Source organism: Perognathus longimembris, chromosome 6 (assembly GCF_023159225.1).
Source record: "Perognathus longimembris pacificus isolate PPM17 chromosome 6, ASM2315922v1, whole genome shotgun sequence".
Taxonomy (NCBI): Eukaryota; Metazoa; Chordata; class Mammalia; order Rodentia; family Heteromyidae; genus Perognathus; species Perognathus longimembris.
The window spans coordinates 45782265-45798011 of record NC_063166.1 but is presented as its reverse complement, the minus strand read 5'-3'; the positions used below and the strand labels follow the sequence as shown (position 1 = coordinate 45798011).

At 38.0% G+C, this 15747-nt stretch overlaps 1 pseudogene; it reads left to right on the top strand.

Moving 5' to 3' along the window:
• The first annotated feature begins 14099 nt into the window (after positions 1 to 14099).
• LOC125352299 lies at positions 14100 to 15433 on the top strand (annotated as a pseudogene).
• Positions 15434 to 15747: the final 314 nt, after the last annotated feature.

The following is a 15747-nucleotide window of genomic DNA, read 5'->3' as shown; positions in this document are numbered from 1 at the left end:
ACTAGATTTATTGTAGTTTATTTGTTCTATGCAATAGTATCCAATAATGCAAATGAAAAAACCAAAGTTGAACGCATCAACACAGATGCATACCTTTTATAAGACTGAGTAAATCCACAAGCAATAGTATGAAAACAGCTCATTTTTATTATTGGAAAGTTCAACCAAAAGAAAATTATCTGTTTTCATATAGAGTTAAATACACAAGTGATTGAAAAACTCATTACTAACATCCTTTCTCTCCTTGGAGTGCTAATAACTTCTAGTTTCTAGGATTGTGAATTGCCCACTGGATCAGGAATCCTAGTGAGATCCCAGTTCAGAATGCCTGGGATCATGTATGTACCCTAAGTACATTCTTAGCTTAGTCGCTTTGTGAGTTCAATTAAGCCCTCAGTCTCAAAATAAATAACACTGGTGTTTTGCAGTGGCATGCATGTGTGCCTTTCCCCAGAAGAGTATAAAATATTTTTTTTAACCTAGATGCCCCTGGGGATGACAGAAAATGGATATTATTTTTAACTCTGGCTTTCTTGTGGTTTTGTGTCTGCCAGTAGCTGTCAGTTGTTTCAAGTGCTTTACATGTTCCAATTAGTGCAATTTCATTGCATATAACCCTAAGGCTTTTTAATAAAGGATGCTATTTTACAACTTGAAGGAGCAAATAAATATAATAGTATAAAATTCCTCTATGGTTTTACAAACACAGAAATACAGTACTTATCTCCACACACACACTAAATAATTTAGTAGGTAACATACATCAAATGTATAGGCTACTCAACTGACAAGTGTTAACTCAAGGAGAGTCCTGAATGGGATGGTGTTGCTGTGGAATGGTAGGAAAGACTGGCTTTGTACACAGAACTTTTTTTTTTTTTTTTTTTTTTTTTGGCCAGTCCTGGGCCTTGGACTCAGGGCCTGAGCACTGTCCCTGGCTTCTTCCCGCTCAAGGCTAGCACTCTGCCACTTGAGCCACAGCACCGCTTCTGGCCGTTTTCTGTATATGTGGTGCTGGGGAATCGAACCTAGGGCCTCGTGTATCCGAGGCAGGCACTCTTGCCACTAGGCTATATCCCCAGCCCTACACAGAACTTTTAGAAGGTGAAGGCACAGCCCTTCCATGGAAGTGGCCTACCACAGACATCCTAAGTACCATTTGTTCTTCCCTTTCCCTTATTCAGTTACAGAAGTTTGGTCAGAACCATTTAAAGAGTCTTGGGAGTTATAGAAACTGGGATCTAGAGAATATCGTAATTGTCTTGAAAAAAAAAATGGATTTTTTCCCCCAGTTCTCTTGGTTGAATTCTAAGTCTAGGAGCTATGCCTGAGCATTTTCTTAAAAGATGTTTTTGTTGGTTACAGGGTTTGAACTCATGTCTTAACGCTCGGTCCCTGAACCTCTTTGTACTCAAGGCTAGTGCCCTACCACTTGAACCACAGTGCCGTTTTTAGTTTTTGAGTGGCTAACTGGAAATAAGGGTCTCACAGACTTTCCGGCCTAGGATAGCTTCAAACAACAATCCTCAGATTTCAGCCTCTTGAGTAGCTAGGATTATAGTCATGAGCCACTGGTGACTGGCTATGCCTGAGCTTTTTTGCTCAGGTCTAGTACTCTATCACTTGAGCCACAGCTAGCTCTTCTCTCTGCTTTTTGGTGATTAATTAAAGAATCTTACAAACCTTGCTGGGCCTGGCTTTGAACCTATTCCTTAGATGTCAGGGACGTAGCTAGGATTATAAGTCTGAGCCACTGGAGGCCAATAAAAGTTAGAATTTTTGACTATAGATATGAAGAAAATGTGATTAGAAGGATTTTTTGGAAGCTACATCTGACTTTCCCCCTGAAATCTCTTGTCCAAACACATGTTCAGGCCTAGAGTTCCTAATCTGTTCCAGGGCCTCAATTCCTAACGTGGGATAGGGAAGTAATACAAATGGGTGGGGTTTAGACAAGACTTTAGAGCCAGATAAGCAAAGAGACATATTTTTTTGTGTGTCAGCGTGACAAAAAAAATTAAACTCTAAGCTTGAGCTCAGAACCTGGATGCTGTCCCTGAGCTTTTTTGTTCAAGGCTAGTGCTCTACCACGTTGAGCCAAAATACCACTTCTGGTTTCACGGGGGTTAATTGGACATAACAGTCCTATGTACTTTCCCTGTCTGGCCTGGCTTCAAACTGCGATCCTCAGATCTCAGCCTCCTAAATTGCTAGGATTATAGGCATGAGCCACAGGAAAGAGACTTAAAAAAAAAACAACAAAAAACATTGAACTTGAAGTTGACATGGAGGTAGAGACTGATTGCAGTCTAAGGAACCCTGAAAACTCAACTAATTTTTTTCTGACTTTTCTCCAGCATGGGAATCTGACAAGTTTATGTGGAATTGACAGGAATATTCTGCAATCTCACCAATTTTAGGTATCAGAGAGAAAATTCTGTGGTAAACACAGGAAATACCTTACATTCAAATATTTGTAAGCAGGGGTGATTTGAAGAAATGATGCTGCCACCTAGCCCAACAAACCTTGTTTTTATCCTAAATTTTATTATTATGAATTAGTTCTATAGGAGATTTTACTTTGACATGTTTGTATATTCATACAATGTATGTTGATCAGACTTACTGCCCTCAACAATCTTCCTTATCCCATTCCATCTTTTCACAAGCCAATCTTAGTAAGTTTCATTGGTTCATTTTCATACATGCCCAGAAAGCATTTGAATGTCATGGACCTTAGATTTGGTAGCCATTATATATAAAATATGAAGCGCATTGTAACAATAAGAGTTATAACAAAATGACTTGGATCAAATCCAGGTACATTCAAACAAAATTAATGCAGAAAGGATTGATGCTTGGAATACAAAAGTAATGTTTCTATCTCCATAAAATAAAGTAATTATTTGAAAAAAGAAAGAGGACAGTGATCAGAAAAGGGATGGCCTGAAAATATGTTCAAAGTCAGGTACAAGGTTCCAGTGGAAGCACCTTTATACCCCAACTTGGTTATACATTAATATGTTTTTACAGTTTTAAAAATTCTGAAAAATGTTGACAAAAAAATGAAGTAGGCCAACTCTGAGGAGCTGCTGTTTTAGTATCAAAGGATAAGATACTTTGGAGAATACTCTGACAACCCCAAACAAATGAGACTAGACTCATCAATAGCAATCTAGCAATAACATTCCTAGGTATATTGCCTGAACAAGGTTTGCAAATGTTTGCTGGGACACAACCAAGAAGATTGAGAACAGTACTTTTTGTGATTGGAAACAACTGTTAACAACCCAAGCAGCTTTCATTAGCAGAATGAGTTAATGATCTGGTATATCCCATCATGGCGATGCATAAGAAATAAAAAGGGACAGGAAAGAAAGTGATTTTTTGATTCTATTGGTATGAAAGCAAAAGTAAACAAACAAGTAGACAGGACTGAAGAATGTGATCTGGCTTGGCACTGGTGGTTGGTACCCATAATTCTAGCTACTCAGAACACTGAGACCTTAGGATGTTGGGTCTAAGTCAGTTGGGAAAGAAAAGTTTATGAGACTCTTATTTCCAATTAACCACCACAAATCCAGAAATAAAGCTGTGCCTCAAGTGGTAGAGCACCATCCTAAAGCTTAAACCCTTCGAGTCAGTGCCCAGGCCTTAAGTTCAAGCCTCAAGCATGGTAGCAAAGATCTAAAGCCTGGGCTACATAGTCATACATTGTCTAAAGAAAAGAAAAGAAAAAATAAATGTGTAAAACTGTGAGACAAAGCCAAATAGTAACTCAAAATTCAGGCTCATGGATGTCACTAGAAGTAGACAGGAAGACATAATAGAGGGGTGCACAAAGAAATGCAGAGTTAATGTAATTTTTTCATTTCTTAAAGCATTAACAGGTCCAGATCCAATGCTTTAATTGTCATTCTCTCTACTGTGCCTGTTACACTACAGATTCAACTGAATATTTCATATTTTTGAAGAATAACTCTTTAGATAATAGAGATCAAAAATTAAAATGGTTAGACAAAGGATAAAAAGTGAACCAATACAATAGCAATACTAAAAGACAATATGTTGTAAACCAACTGTACAACACACAGGGCAGGGAAATGGGGAGGGGGGAAGATGGGAGAAAAAAGAGGGAGGAAGTAACAAGTTTGACAAGAAATGTACTCACTAATTTACATATGAAACTGTAACCCCTCTGTACATCACCTTGGCAATAAAAACAAAAATTTAAAAAGCTTGTGGCATCTGATCCATGTTCATCCATCTAAGTTTTAATTCACAGTCCTCCAAGAATATTATGTAGAAATAACACATCCTACTCATGTGCTGGTAGCTCACACCTGTAATCCTAGCTACTGGGGAGGCTGAGACCTGAAGGTTGGGTTTAAAGCCAGCCCAGGCAGGAAAGTCCACGAGACTTTTGTTTCCTATAAAATACTCAGAAAAAACTACAAGTGGCACCATGGCTCATGTGGTAGAACACTCTCCTTGAGCACAAAGAAACTCAGGGACAGTGCCCAGGCCCCAAGTTCAATCCCCAGAACCTTACCTCTAATATCACAGAGTAGTTATGGTGTTTTTCAAATGGTAGAACTACCCCCTGTCAAAGCCAGGAATGATGTTGGACATGGAATGCATGTGAGTTTTGTTTCTTTGCCAATACACACCTGTATATACAGTAGCTGTACTTTTAATGTCATAAAACATAATGAAAACAACTCCTGATGTCTTATAAGTCTAACAATCCAATGGTAAATTATTATCACCATAACACAAAACCTAAAATGCATAAGAAAGATCCAGACATAAACAAAATTTAGAAACCAGATAGAATTCTATTCAACAAATGTAGAAGTGTATTAAAGGATTACTACACTAATCAGACTTTATTTGGGGAATACAATGGTAGTTTAATTTCAGCAAGTACAAGGCTATTCTGGTATTTTTAAAGATTCAGAGATTAAAACATATTCTGATCTCAATCAGATGCTAAATGCAGTGAAACATTCCATCTCTGTAGACATAGTTCATTTCACTATTAAAATTAAAGAGAACTTCATATCTTCTTTATCTTCCTTAATATCATGAAGATTTGGAGCTGGAAATTTAATGAAATAAAATTTTAATGGAAAAATGTTTTACATGTTATGATCAAAGTCAAATGAGGAAGGAAGGAAGAAATTCCCAGTACAATCATGTTTTCACCTTGCAATGGAGTTCATAGTACTAGATCATAACAGGATAAAAACAGAGTGCTGAATATTGGAAAGGAGTAAACAAAATGTAACTAATTTCAATTACTATGACATTGTATATGGAAAATAGAAAACAGTTATGGAAGACTATGGAAAGGGTTAGGGTTAGGGTTAGGGTTAGGGTTAGAAAGAAAGAAAGAAAAAGAGAGAGAGAAAGAGAAAGAGAGGGGGAGGGAGGGGGAGGGGGAGGGGAAGGTTCAGGGGGAGGGGAGAGGGAGGGAAGGGGGAGGGGCAGTGGAGGGGGAGGGAGAGGGAGCGGGAGTGGGGGAGGGAGGGAGGGAGGGAAGAAGGAAAAAAGGAAAGAAAAAAAAAGTAGTTTTACAATCAGAAAGAGACTTAATGGATTTGGTTTTGGTACCCTGGGTTATTACATATATATACATATACATATATGTACATACACACACACATATGTATATATATATATATATATATTTCTCTGAATTAGGGAAGGGAAGGGGAACATCAAAATGGTGAGACATAAAATAAAAGGTGAACCAATGTAACTCCGATACTTACAAGACAATATGTTGGAAATCAACTGTACAAAAAAAAAAAAAACTCTGCGAGGGAGGAGATTGGGAGGTGGGAAGGTGGTAGAAAAATGAGAGAGGAGGTAAGTTTAACAAGAAATGTACTCACTACCATTACCTTACATATGTAACTGTAATTCCTCTGTACGTCACCTTGATAATAAAATTAAATTTAAACAAAAGAGATTTCAATGGCCTGGAGCAACAGATCAGGGAGGCAATATCTCCTTTGGTTGGAAATCTCTCTCCCTCTCCCTCTCCCTCACCCTTTCCCTCTCCTTCTCCCTCTCCTTCTCCCTCTCCCTCTCTCCTCTCTCCTTCCCTCCCTGCCACAAGTTTTGAATTTAACTCATATGTCCAATCCTTTATTTCACTGACTAGTTTTCAGATGGAGGTCCCAGGAACTTTACTTTCCTGCCCAGGTTGGTCTTGAAATGTATTGCTCCAGGCTCTGTCTCCTGAGTAGCTAGAAGTACAGGAATGAGCTGCTAGCAACTGTTATATACAATGCAAGAACCAGAGGGATAATCTTTTCTTTCTCTGGGAAAATTTCACCATGGTGAATCACTAAAAATAAAAAACAGTTTTATTTTGTCTAATTGTTTCAAACATTTCAGCCCACATTTGGTTGGCTCCATTGGTTCTGGGCTCAAAATGTGAAGTGAGGTAGAGAGAAGCATGACAACAAAAACAGGCAGGGTAAAGTTCTTCACTTTATGGTGACCAGGAAGCAGAGAAGAGTAACAGGAAGGGGCTTTCAAAACTTGGCCCTCAAAGACCCACTTCTGCCAACTAGTCTTTGCGTTTCTATAGTTTCACTATTGCTCAAGTCTACTGAAGATTTGAAGCCGTCAATGGATTAAGCCACTATCAGAGCCCTCCTGATCTCTTGCTCTTAGAAATACAACAATGTGCGCTGCATTAATCTCCTAGGTGTCTCTCAACCCTCAAGAGTGACAATCCAGGGGCTGGGGATATAGCCTAGTGGCAAGAGTGCCTGCCTCGGTATACCCGAGGCCCTAGGTTCGATTCCCCAGCACCACATATACAGAAAACGGCCAGAAGCGGCGCTGTGGCTCAAGTGGCAGAGTGCTAGCCTTGAGCGGGAAGAAGCCAGGGACAGTGCTTAGGCCCTGAGTCCAAGGCCCAGGACTGGCCCCCCCCCCAAAAAAGAAAAGAGTGACAATCCAGAGGAACCAGCCCCAGGAGACAATGGTGGAAATGGCATTTTAAAGGTACTAGGTCAGGAATTCATGACCTTGGAGGGAATCTAATATATATATATAATATATAATATGTATAATATATATAATATATGTATATATTTAGTAAGTCTATTAAAGCCTCAGATCACTGAGACTTCAGGATGTCTCTGGAATTCAATAGAAAATGAAGTTTAAAGGCTCTGGAGTACAGAACTGTGGGAATAAGAGGAAATACTTTCTACTAAGGCTCTAAAGCATGCTTTTGTGAAGGGAATGTCAACATTTTTGTAGATGATATGTGTGACAACTAGTTGTCTTCAGTTGTCTCTGAAGACAGAATACAAAGCAGGCTTAATCTTCAGTTTTCACATGGTGATTTTGGATTCTACTATTTAAAAGGAATAATATACTACTAAAGTGGCATATGCTACATCATAACATATAGTAATTTCTGACCAGACGAATGCAATTACAGCAAAATCTATGAATATATTCATTTTGAATTTTATGGTTATGACTGTATTTCTTTTTTTAATTTAATTTCATTTTCAAGGTGATATGTACAGGGTTATAGTTACATACATAAGGTATTGAATATATTTCTTGCCATATTTGTTACCCCCTCCCTCAATTTGTCCCACCTTCCCTCCTCCCCAATCCTACCCTGAATTGTACAGTTAATTTGCAACATGTTGTCTTGTGAATATCGCTATTTCATTGGTGCACCCTTTATCCTTTGTTTCACCATTTTGATGTTTCCCTTCCCTTCTCTAATTCACATAAATGTATATATAATGCCCAGGGTACTAAAAATCAAATACACTAACAGAAATGGATAACCCATAGGAAAGAAAAAAATTCACATAGTACATTAAAAATAACAACAATAAAAAACACCTCTTCTTTCCATATCTTGGAGTTCATTTCGCTTAATATCATCTTATATGATCATATGTACAGCTATTGAGCTGTTGTATCCTCTGCTAGGACTATCGTAGACATCTAATAATTATTACCAATGAGAGCAAGCATGAAATCTATGTTTATTGGGGGTCTGGCTCACTTCATTTAATATGATTTTCCCAAATTCTTTCCATTCCCTTATGAATGAATGGAGCAATGTCATTCTTTCTAATGGAAGCATAGCATTCTATTGTGCATATCTACCACAATTTCTTGTTCCATTCATCTGACAGTAACTATTTCTTGAAGGGCCAATATTGAGAATGAGGATGCAATGCTACTAATACATTTCTTAACATATGTAATAAAATAAATACCAAATCAGCTGAGATAAACCAAATGTGAGTAAAATCAGTACCTGGGAAATACAGGGGATAAGGGTATCTTGATTCCCATAAGAATGGAAATACCATGTATTTACTGCCTAGAAAAATGGTTTTGGCTTGCCTTATGTATGTCTCAGTCTGTCAGTAACCAGGTGGATCAGACCACTTATCCTAGAGCTATCAGTGAGCCTTTCTCTCAGCTACCCAGGGTCTATTTAATGGGCTTATGAACTAAATGGTCATTTTGGCAGCCTGAAAATTCTCATGTGAATTCCATGGTATGAAACCCTGCATACCACAGCTTATATGACTGCTCACCTGCTGAATGTCCAAATTGCCAATCACAGAGGTCAAATCAAGCACCCATATGGCATCATTCCCAGGACTGAAGGTGGGGGCAGGATCAAGTAGACACCTAGTGATAGTTTGATTACATTGGATTTTTTCCATCATGATAGAATACCAATCTGTCCTCCCAGGAAAACAAATTTTTCCCACTTTCTGAGGTTTGTTTCCATTAATGTGCTGATACATTTTAATTTGAAGTAATTCCACTTGTCAATTCTTATTATTTTTCTGAGCTATTGGAATCCTATTCAGAAATTTATTGATTATGCCTATATTTCCCCTCTCTTTTCTTGTAGTTGTTTCAGACTTTTGGGTCTTATGTTAAATTATTTGATTTATTTGAATTGACTTTTAACCTGGTGAGACATGAGGATCTAGTTTTATTCTTCTACATAGAGAAGTCCAATTTTCCCAGCATCAGTTTTGGTTTCCTTTTCACCAACCCATGTTTTGGCACTTTTGCCAAAGATTAGATAGCTGTGGGTGTGCGGGCTTACTTCTGGTCTTCTATTCTATTACATTAGTCTGTATGTCTGTTATGCTAATATTGTGCTGGGTTTGCTACTTGGTAACTATGATATAACTTGAATTTGGGCATTGTGATACCATATTACCTGCTATATACTATTTTACATATATCTGAAGGAGTGACAAATCAACATAGCACCGAAACTCCTACACTATGGTGGTGCTTATTATAGCATTATTTTTAATAATCAAGCAGGAGAGTCACCCTATGAACTCATCAATCAATGAATGAAGAAAATGCCACATATATGTATAAGTATATATATATATACATGAATATGCATATACACAATAGATTTTATTTAGTCAAAATGAAGGATGAAATTGTGTCTTTTCTAAAAAAAATGGACAGAACTAGATATATACACTATATAGAAATAGCTGATAGCTAGGTTGATATGTAAATAGGTAGATTAGGTAAATAGGTATGTAGGTATGTAGATGACAGATAGATTAGATAGATAGATAGATAGATAGATAGATAGATAGATAGATAGATAGATAGATAGATATACTGAAAGAAAAAGGAGGTGTTCTGAGCAAGAACCAATGGGAGAAAAAGAATAAGGGAAGCATGATGGGGGAAATAAATATGGTCAAGGAATATTGGATATATGTATAAAATCCCTTTGTACAATTAACATATACTAATAAAAATAAAAACAAAGTTTAAGCAAACCACATGCAGACTTGACAGCAGTTTATGAGAGAAGATCTACATACTAAAATAGTGTTTCTCCTATACTGTCTTGAATCTTAAATGTCCATAGAAATTCTGTCCATTATATTAACTTGGCTTTTTCTTATAACTCACAACATGCTTCAGTAACTTGTTATAAATACTGTGCTTCACTGATTCTATAGATAAATAAAACTAAAAGAGTAAACTTATTAAAAAAGAAATAAATATCTCTCCTGAGGGCAAATTTGTCTTGTGCACAATTCTTTCATCATACCATCTGATAGGATATCTTTCTCTTTTCCATTTAATGGCAGTAACTTAACAGACTGTACCACCTTTTTAGAATAATCCAGAAACTTGTTTTCACAAAGGAAATAGTATGTTTAACACCCTTGGCATTCTTGGTCCTACAGTATTTAGTCCAAAGACAAATGGCTTTCTACCCTCCTGGAAACACTGCCATAAAGATTGGCATGTTTTCAGTTACTGAAGATAGTGGTAAATATGTGGTGCATTTCCCTGGATAGGAATACATGAATTCAAGAATTTGGGGTAAATATAGGTGAGGCGCTACACACGTAAAGAGCTGATTTGCAGAATTTTGTTTCTTATCCCTAAAACCACAGATTTGGATAATTTTAATTTCCTAGTTCCTAGGAAATGAAAGATTTCAGAAAATATATCTCCATGACTTATAAAAATGAGGAATTTGAGAATATTTTACAAATTAACCTTTTGTTATTGATCTGAAAATTATTGATCCGAAAATTATTGATCCTTGAGATAAAACTCTAAATATTTACTGTACAATAGGCTCAGAAAAGGATATCTTGGAGTCCAAGTGATTTCTGTGAGGATCCAAAGGGCTTTGATGCTATTAGTGGATAACTATCTAGAGATGATCATAGTAATTACCTGGGCTTGTTTGCTTTCTTTTCTTTTCTTTTTTTTTTGGTCATAATCTACCCATGGTTATGAAAAAGTAAAAATAGAGTTCTACACTGTGAGAACCAAAGGAAAAAGGAAGAGTTTACCTTAATGCTAAAATGCAATTAAAAAGTTGCATGTGGCAAGGTTAAAAACCATATGGTATGAAATTGGAGGCATAGCTCAAGAATGCTGCCGGAGCCAGCCGGCAGCAAAGAGGAAATCCTGATTGAGGGGGCAAGGATTAAAGAAAAAGAAAGATAGACAAGAGAAAAAAGAAGACAAGAGACAAAAGATGGGGTTCAGGAGGTCTGCATCTTAAGATTGTCACTCAAGACTACAGCCATGTTTTATTCTTAACTTCCAGCTTATATGCAGTTTGACAACCAGGAAATAGCATAGGATTAACTAAGGTTTAAGAAAACAGGAAGGCCCTGAAATTGGTAAATAACAACAGGCAGTAAAACAAAATATGGTTGAATGGTTTACATAAAACAGACTCTTGTGGACATAATAAAACATCTCGGGATTAGTACTGTCCTTCAAGTAAATCATGTCCTTGCATGTCCTTGAGATAACAACATAGCCAGAGGTTAGGATGAACTTTGTTGTTTGCTCCGTAAGCCAAGACCTTGCACGCCCTTGATAGTATAGCCAGAAGTCAGGATGAATTTCGCTCTTGGCTCCCTACAGAATGCCAGCCTCCAGAGGGAAAGGCTGGGAAAGAAAAACACATACAAACAGGAAAAAGGGATTTTTCTCTTGGTTGTAATTTTAAAAACACAATGAAGATATCATTTTTCTGTCCAACTGCTTCACAAAACACATTGCCAGTATTGTTGGCATCAACATTCTGTCCAGTCCTGCAAAGGATCAGTAGAATTACTCTGCAATAAATAATACAATTACAGCAAGCTTGGCGGGGAGTAGTTACATCTTATTAAATTATGGATTCCAGGCTTATATTTCAAAGAATGAAAAGGTCATAGAATTACTTACATATGGCAATATGAACTGAAGCTATGCTGCTGTTTTATACCCCTTGAACATATCTAGCATGAGGTCTAGAGGAAAATCATTGGATTGGGTCTTGTGTTTGAAATAGGAGGAGTCGGTCCAGACAGGATGAGTAAGAACAATGTTGATTTCCTATCATCATCAAGGTTTACCGTTATCATATTTAAGCAGCATGCTACTAACTTTAGTTTTCAAGCATTCAGTATGCTCTCTCTCCCACATACCAGCAAATTACTTAACCCTGCTGAGCCAAGCTTCCTTACATTGTACAGGAAGATGAACAAACTTGTAGTATACTTAAGAGGATTAGGGGTTGTTTTCAGTGCTAAGCAAAATTTCTATTGTAGAACTCTTATTATTCTGGTATTAAAGCTTGCAGAGGCAATTTGTAAAGTGAGATTCTATTTATTTAAGAAAATAAGTACAACATGCTGTGTGGGCCACCTCAAAATTTTCTTAATTCTTACCCTTGTGGGCAGACTGGCTTAGTTTCTTCTTTCTAGACAAGGAAATGTAACAAAAGTTATCATTTATTATGCAACACTAAGTAACTACTAAATAAGTACATAAAAATTACACTGTAAAAAACTAAGCAAGGTGCTGGTGGCTATCATCTGTAATCCTAGCTACTCAGGAGGCTGAGATTTGAGGATTAAAGTTCAAAGCCAGCCAGGACAGAAGCATCCATGAGACTCTATTCCAATTAACCAACACAAAGCTAGAAGTGGAAGCTAAAGGACAGCATCTAGGCCCCGAGTTCAAGCCCAAATACCAGCACAAAAACAGAAAAAAAGACTCTAAAGTTGTTCATCAGCACCATGAGAAAAGTATTGTGTGAGAACAATAAAGTGAAATATAGGAATCAAATGTCATAAACTATGTTGGAGATGTAGTATAAAACATTTAGCCAAAATTAAACAGAGAACTGGCATTGGGACTCATGCAAGGAGGGACCTTTTGCATAAAGTTCAGAAGCATGCCATTATATGTCTTATTGGAAGTAAGACAAAATGGTAATAATGTTAGTATTTAATATTAATGCCAGGTTCTAGTAAGCCCAGCAAAGGCCAGTCATTTTTAAGAAATATGAAGTGATTCATTTTGCTAACATGATTTTCTCCACCCCAGATAATTTACAAACTTGTCTATTTAAGTACTTAAAAATAAGAATCAAAACTGAGTTAAAGCTGATAATTATTATTTCTTCTGCTTGATAGAAAAGATAACTGTCAACGCTATGTCTCTTATTCCACATACACTTTGCATTGTTGTGCTTTACATCTCAGTTAGTAATCCTATTCAGAATCATGATCATGTCAAGCAGTAAATCATCTAAAAGTAAATTTCATCTGAAGAACTGTATTTTATGTGCTGCAAACAATCTTAGCAAGGACTACTGAGGAAGGTAGACAGGAACCTGAACTTTGATGTCTCCTCTTTGCAGAAAAGAATACCGTTCACTATAAAGTCAGGAATATTAGTGAATTTGGGTGTTCTCGTTAGAGGTGCTTCAGGTAGCCGGTCTAAATGATAATTTGGACTATTATTTATCTGATCTTAGAATGAAAGTGTTGTTACTAAGCATTAGAACATTTTTTGCATGATACGAATGTTTAAAAAAATGAAAACAGTACCAGGGATTACAAAATAATAATGTTTTTGGTTTAAGAAATATTTTGTAGGGAGCCGGAGCCGCGGGAGCCGAGCGAAGGCAGCACCAGAGCCGCGGTGCCCTGCCGGGCTTCCCCAGCTGCCGCCATGGGCAACACATTTTACCAAAATTGAGAGACATAGGGTAAAAAAGACAAACAACTACAAAAGCAATACTTGCAAAACAGTTTGGTGTAAGTGAACTGAACACCTCATAGGGGGTAAAGGAAAAGGGGAAGAGGGAGGAAGGGGGGGTATGAGGGAGGAGGTAACAAACAGTACAAGAAGGGGCTGGGAATATGGCCTAGTGGCAAGAGAGCTTGCCTTGTATACATGAGGCCCTGGGTTCGATTCCCCAGCACCACATATACAGAAAACGGCCAGAAGTGGCGCTGTGGCTCAAGTGGCAGAGTGCTAGCCTTGAGCAAAAGGAAGCCAGGGACAGTGCTCAGGCCCTGAGTCCAAGGCCCAGGACTGGCAAAAACAAAACAAAACAAGAATACTCAAACAGTACAAGAAATGTATCCAATGCCTAACGTATGAAACTGTAACCTCTCTGTACATCAGTTTGATAATAAAAATTTGAAGAAAAAAAAAAGAAGTTAGAAAACCTTTCTGTGCGGTTCTACCAGAAATTCAGAAACCTGAAGGAAAATACAGTTTAGAGAAAAGATACTATGGACGGCTATCACTTTCTTTATTTTCTTAGTATGTTGTCAGATACCAGTGTTTGGAATCATGTCATCAGACTCTGCCGATCCTTTCTACTGGATGAGAGTTATGCTTGCCTCCAACAGAGTAACTTTGATGAAATTGGGTATCTCCCCAATTATAACATCTGGTTTAATTATGCAGTTGTTAGCTGGAGCCAAAATAATTGAAGTTGGAGACACACCCAAAGGCAGACTGTTCAATGGGGCCCAGAAACTATTTAGTATGATCATTACCATTGGGTAAGCCATTATGTATGTCATGACGGGCATGTATAAGGACCCAGCAGAAATGGGCGCAGGGATCTGCCTGCTTATTATCATACAGTTGTTTGTTGCTGGTTTGATTGTGCTGCTGTTAGATAAGCTGCTACAGAAGGGTTAGGGCTTGGGGTCTGGTATTTCCCTATTTATTGCTACCAACATCTGTGAAACCATTGTCTGGAAGGCCTTTAGTCCCACTACCATTAACATGGGCAGAGGTACAGAGTTTGAGGGTGCAGTCAGAGCTCTGTTTCATTTGTTGGCCACCAGGACAAAGTCCGAGCTTTAAGGGAGGCTTTTTACTGGCAGAACTACCCAATCTCACGAATCTCATTGCTACTGTTTGTGTGTTTGCTGTTGTTATATATTTCCAGGGATTTCGTGTTGACTTGCCCATCAAATCAGTTCGTTATCAAGAACAGTACAGTAGCTATCCCATCAGTCTCTTCTACACATCCAACATTCCCATCATCCTTCAATCTGCCCTGATATCAAACTTCCATGTTATATCCCAGATGCTCTCTGTGTGCTTTAGTGGCAACTTCTTAGTTAACCTGCTGGGACAGTGGGCTGATGTCAGTGGGGCAGGACCTGCTCACTCTTACCCTGTTGAAGGCCTCTGTTACTATCTTTCTCCACTTGACTCCATGGGCGCCATATTTGAGGATCCTGTCCATATGGTCGTTTACATCATCTTCATGCTGGGGTCATGTGCATTCTTTTCTAAGCTATAGATAGGGGTCTCTGGCTCCTCAGTTGAAGATGTAGCTAAACAGCTTAAAGAGCAACAAATGTTAATGAGGGGTCACAGAAATACTTCTATGGTCCATGAGGTCAACAGGTACATCCCTACCACATTTGGAGGGCTCTGCATCAGTGTCCTGCCTGTGCTGGCTGACTTCCTGGGGGCAATTGGATCCCGCACTGGAATTTTTGTCACAGTTACTATTATTTATCAGTATTTTGAAATATTTGTTAGGGAACAAGCTGAAGTTGGTGAGATGGGTGCTTTGTTTTTCTAAATGTTCAAGTCATTTCTTTTTGTGTGTGTGAAAGGGAAAATATTTTGACATATTCTTTTTGTCAAAAAAATGCTGGTTTTCCCCCTTCCTCACCGCAGTTTGTTATCAAGTGCTACTGTCCCATTTCTATGGGCACCAAGCTAAGCCTGTGAGCAGCATCAGTACCAGCTGCCTTAAAACTCAAGTTTACATTATTCGTCAAACATGTCCAGTGTTGCCTATAATTGATGCTGGAAACCGAAGCACCTACATTGTTGTGTTCAGTCAGGACAGTGAGTGGGTGACCTGGATTTATTTTGCACACAACATTCAGA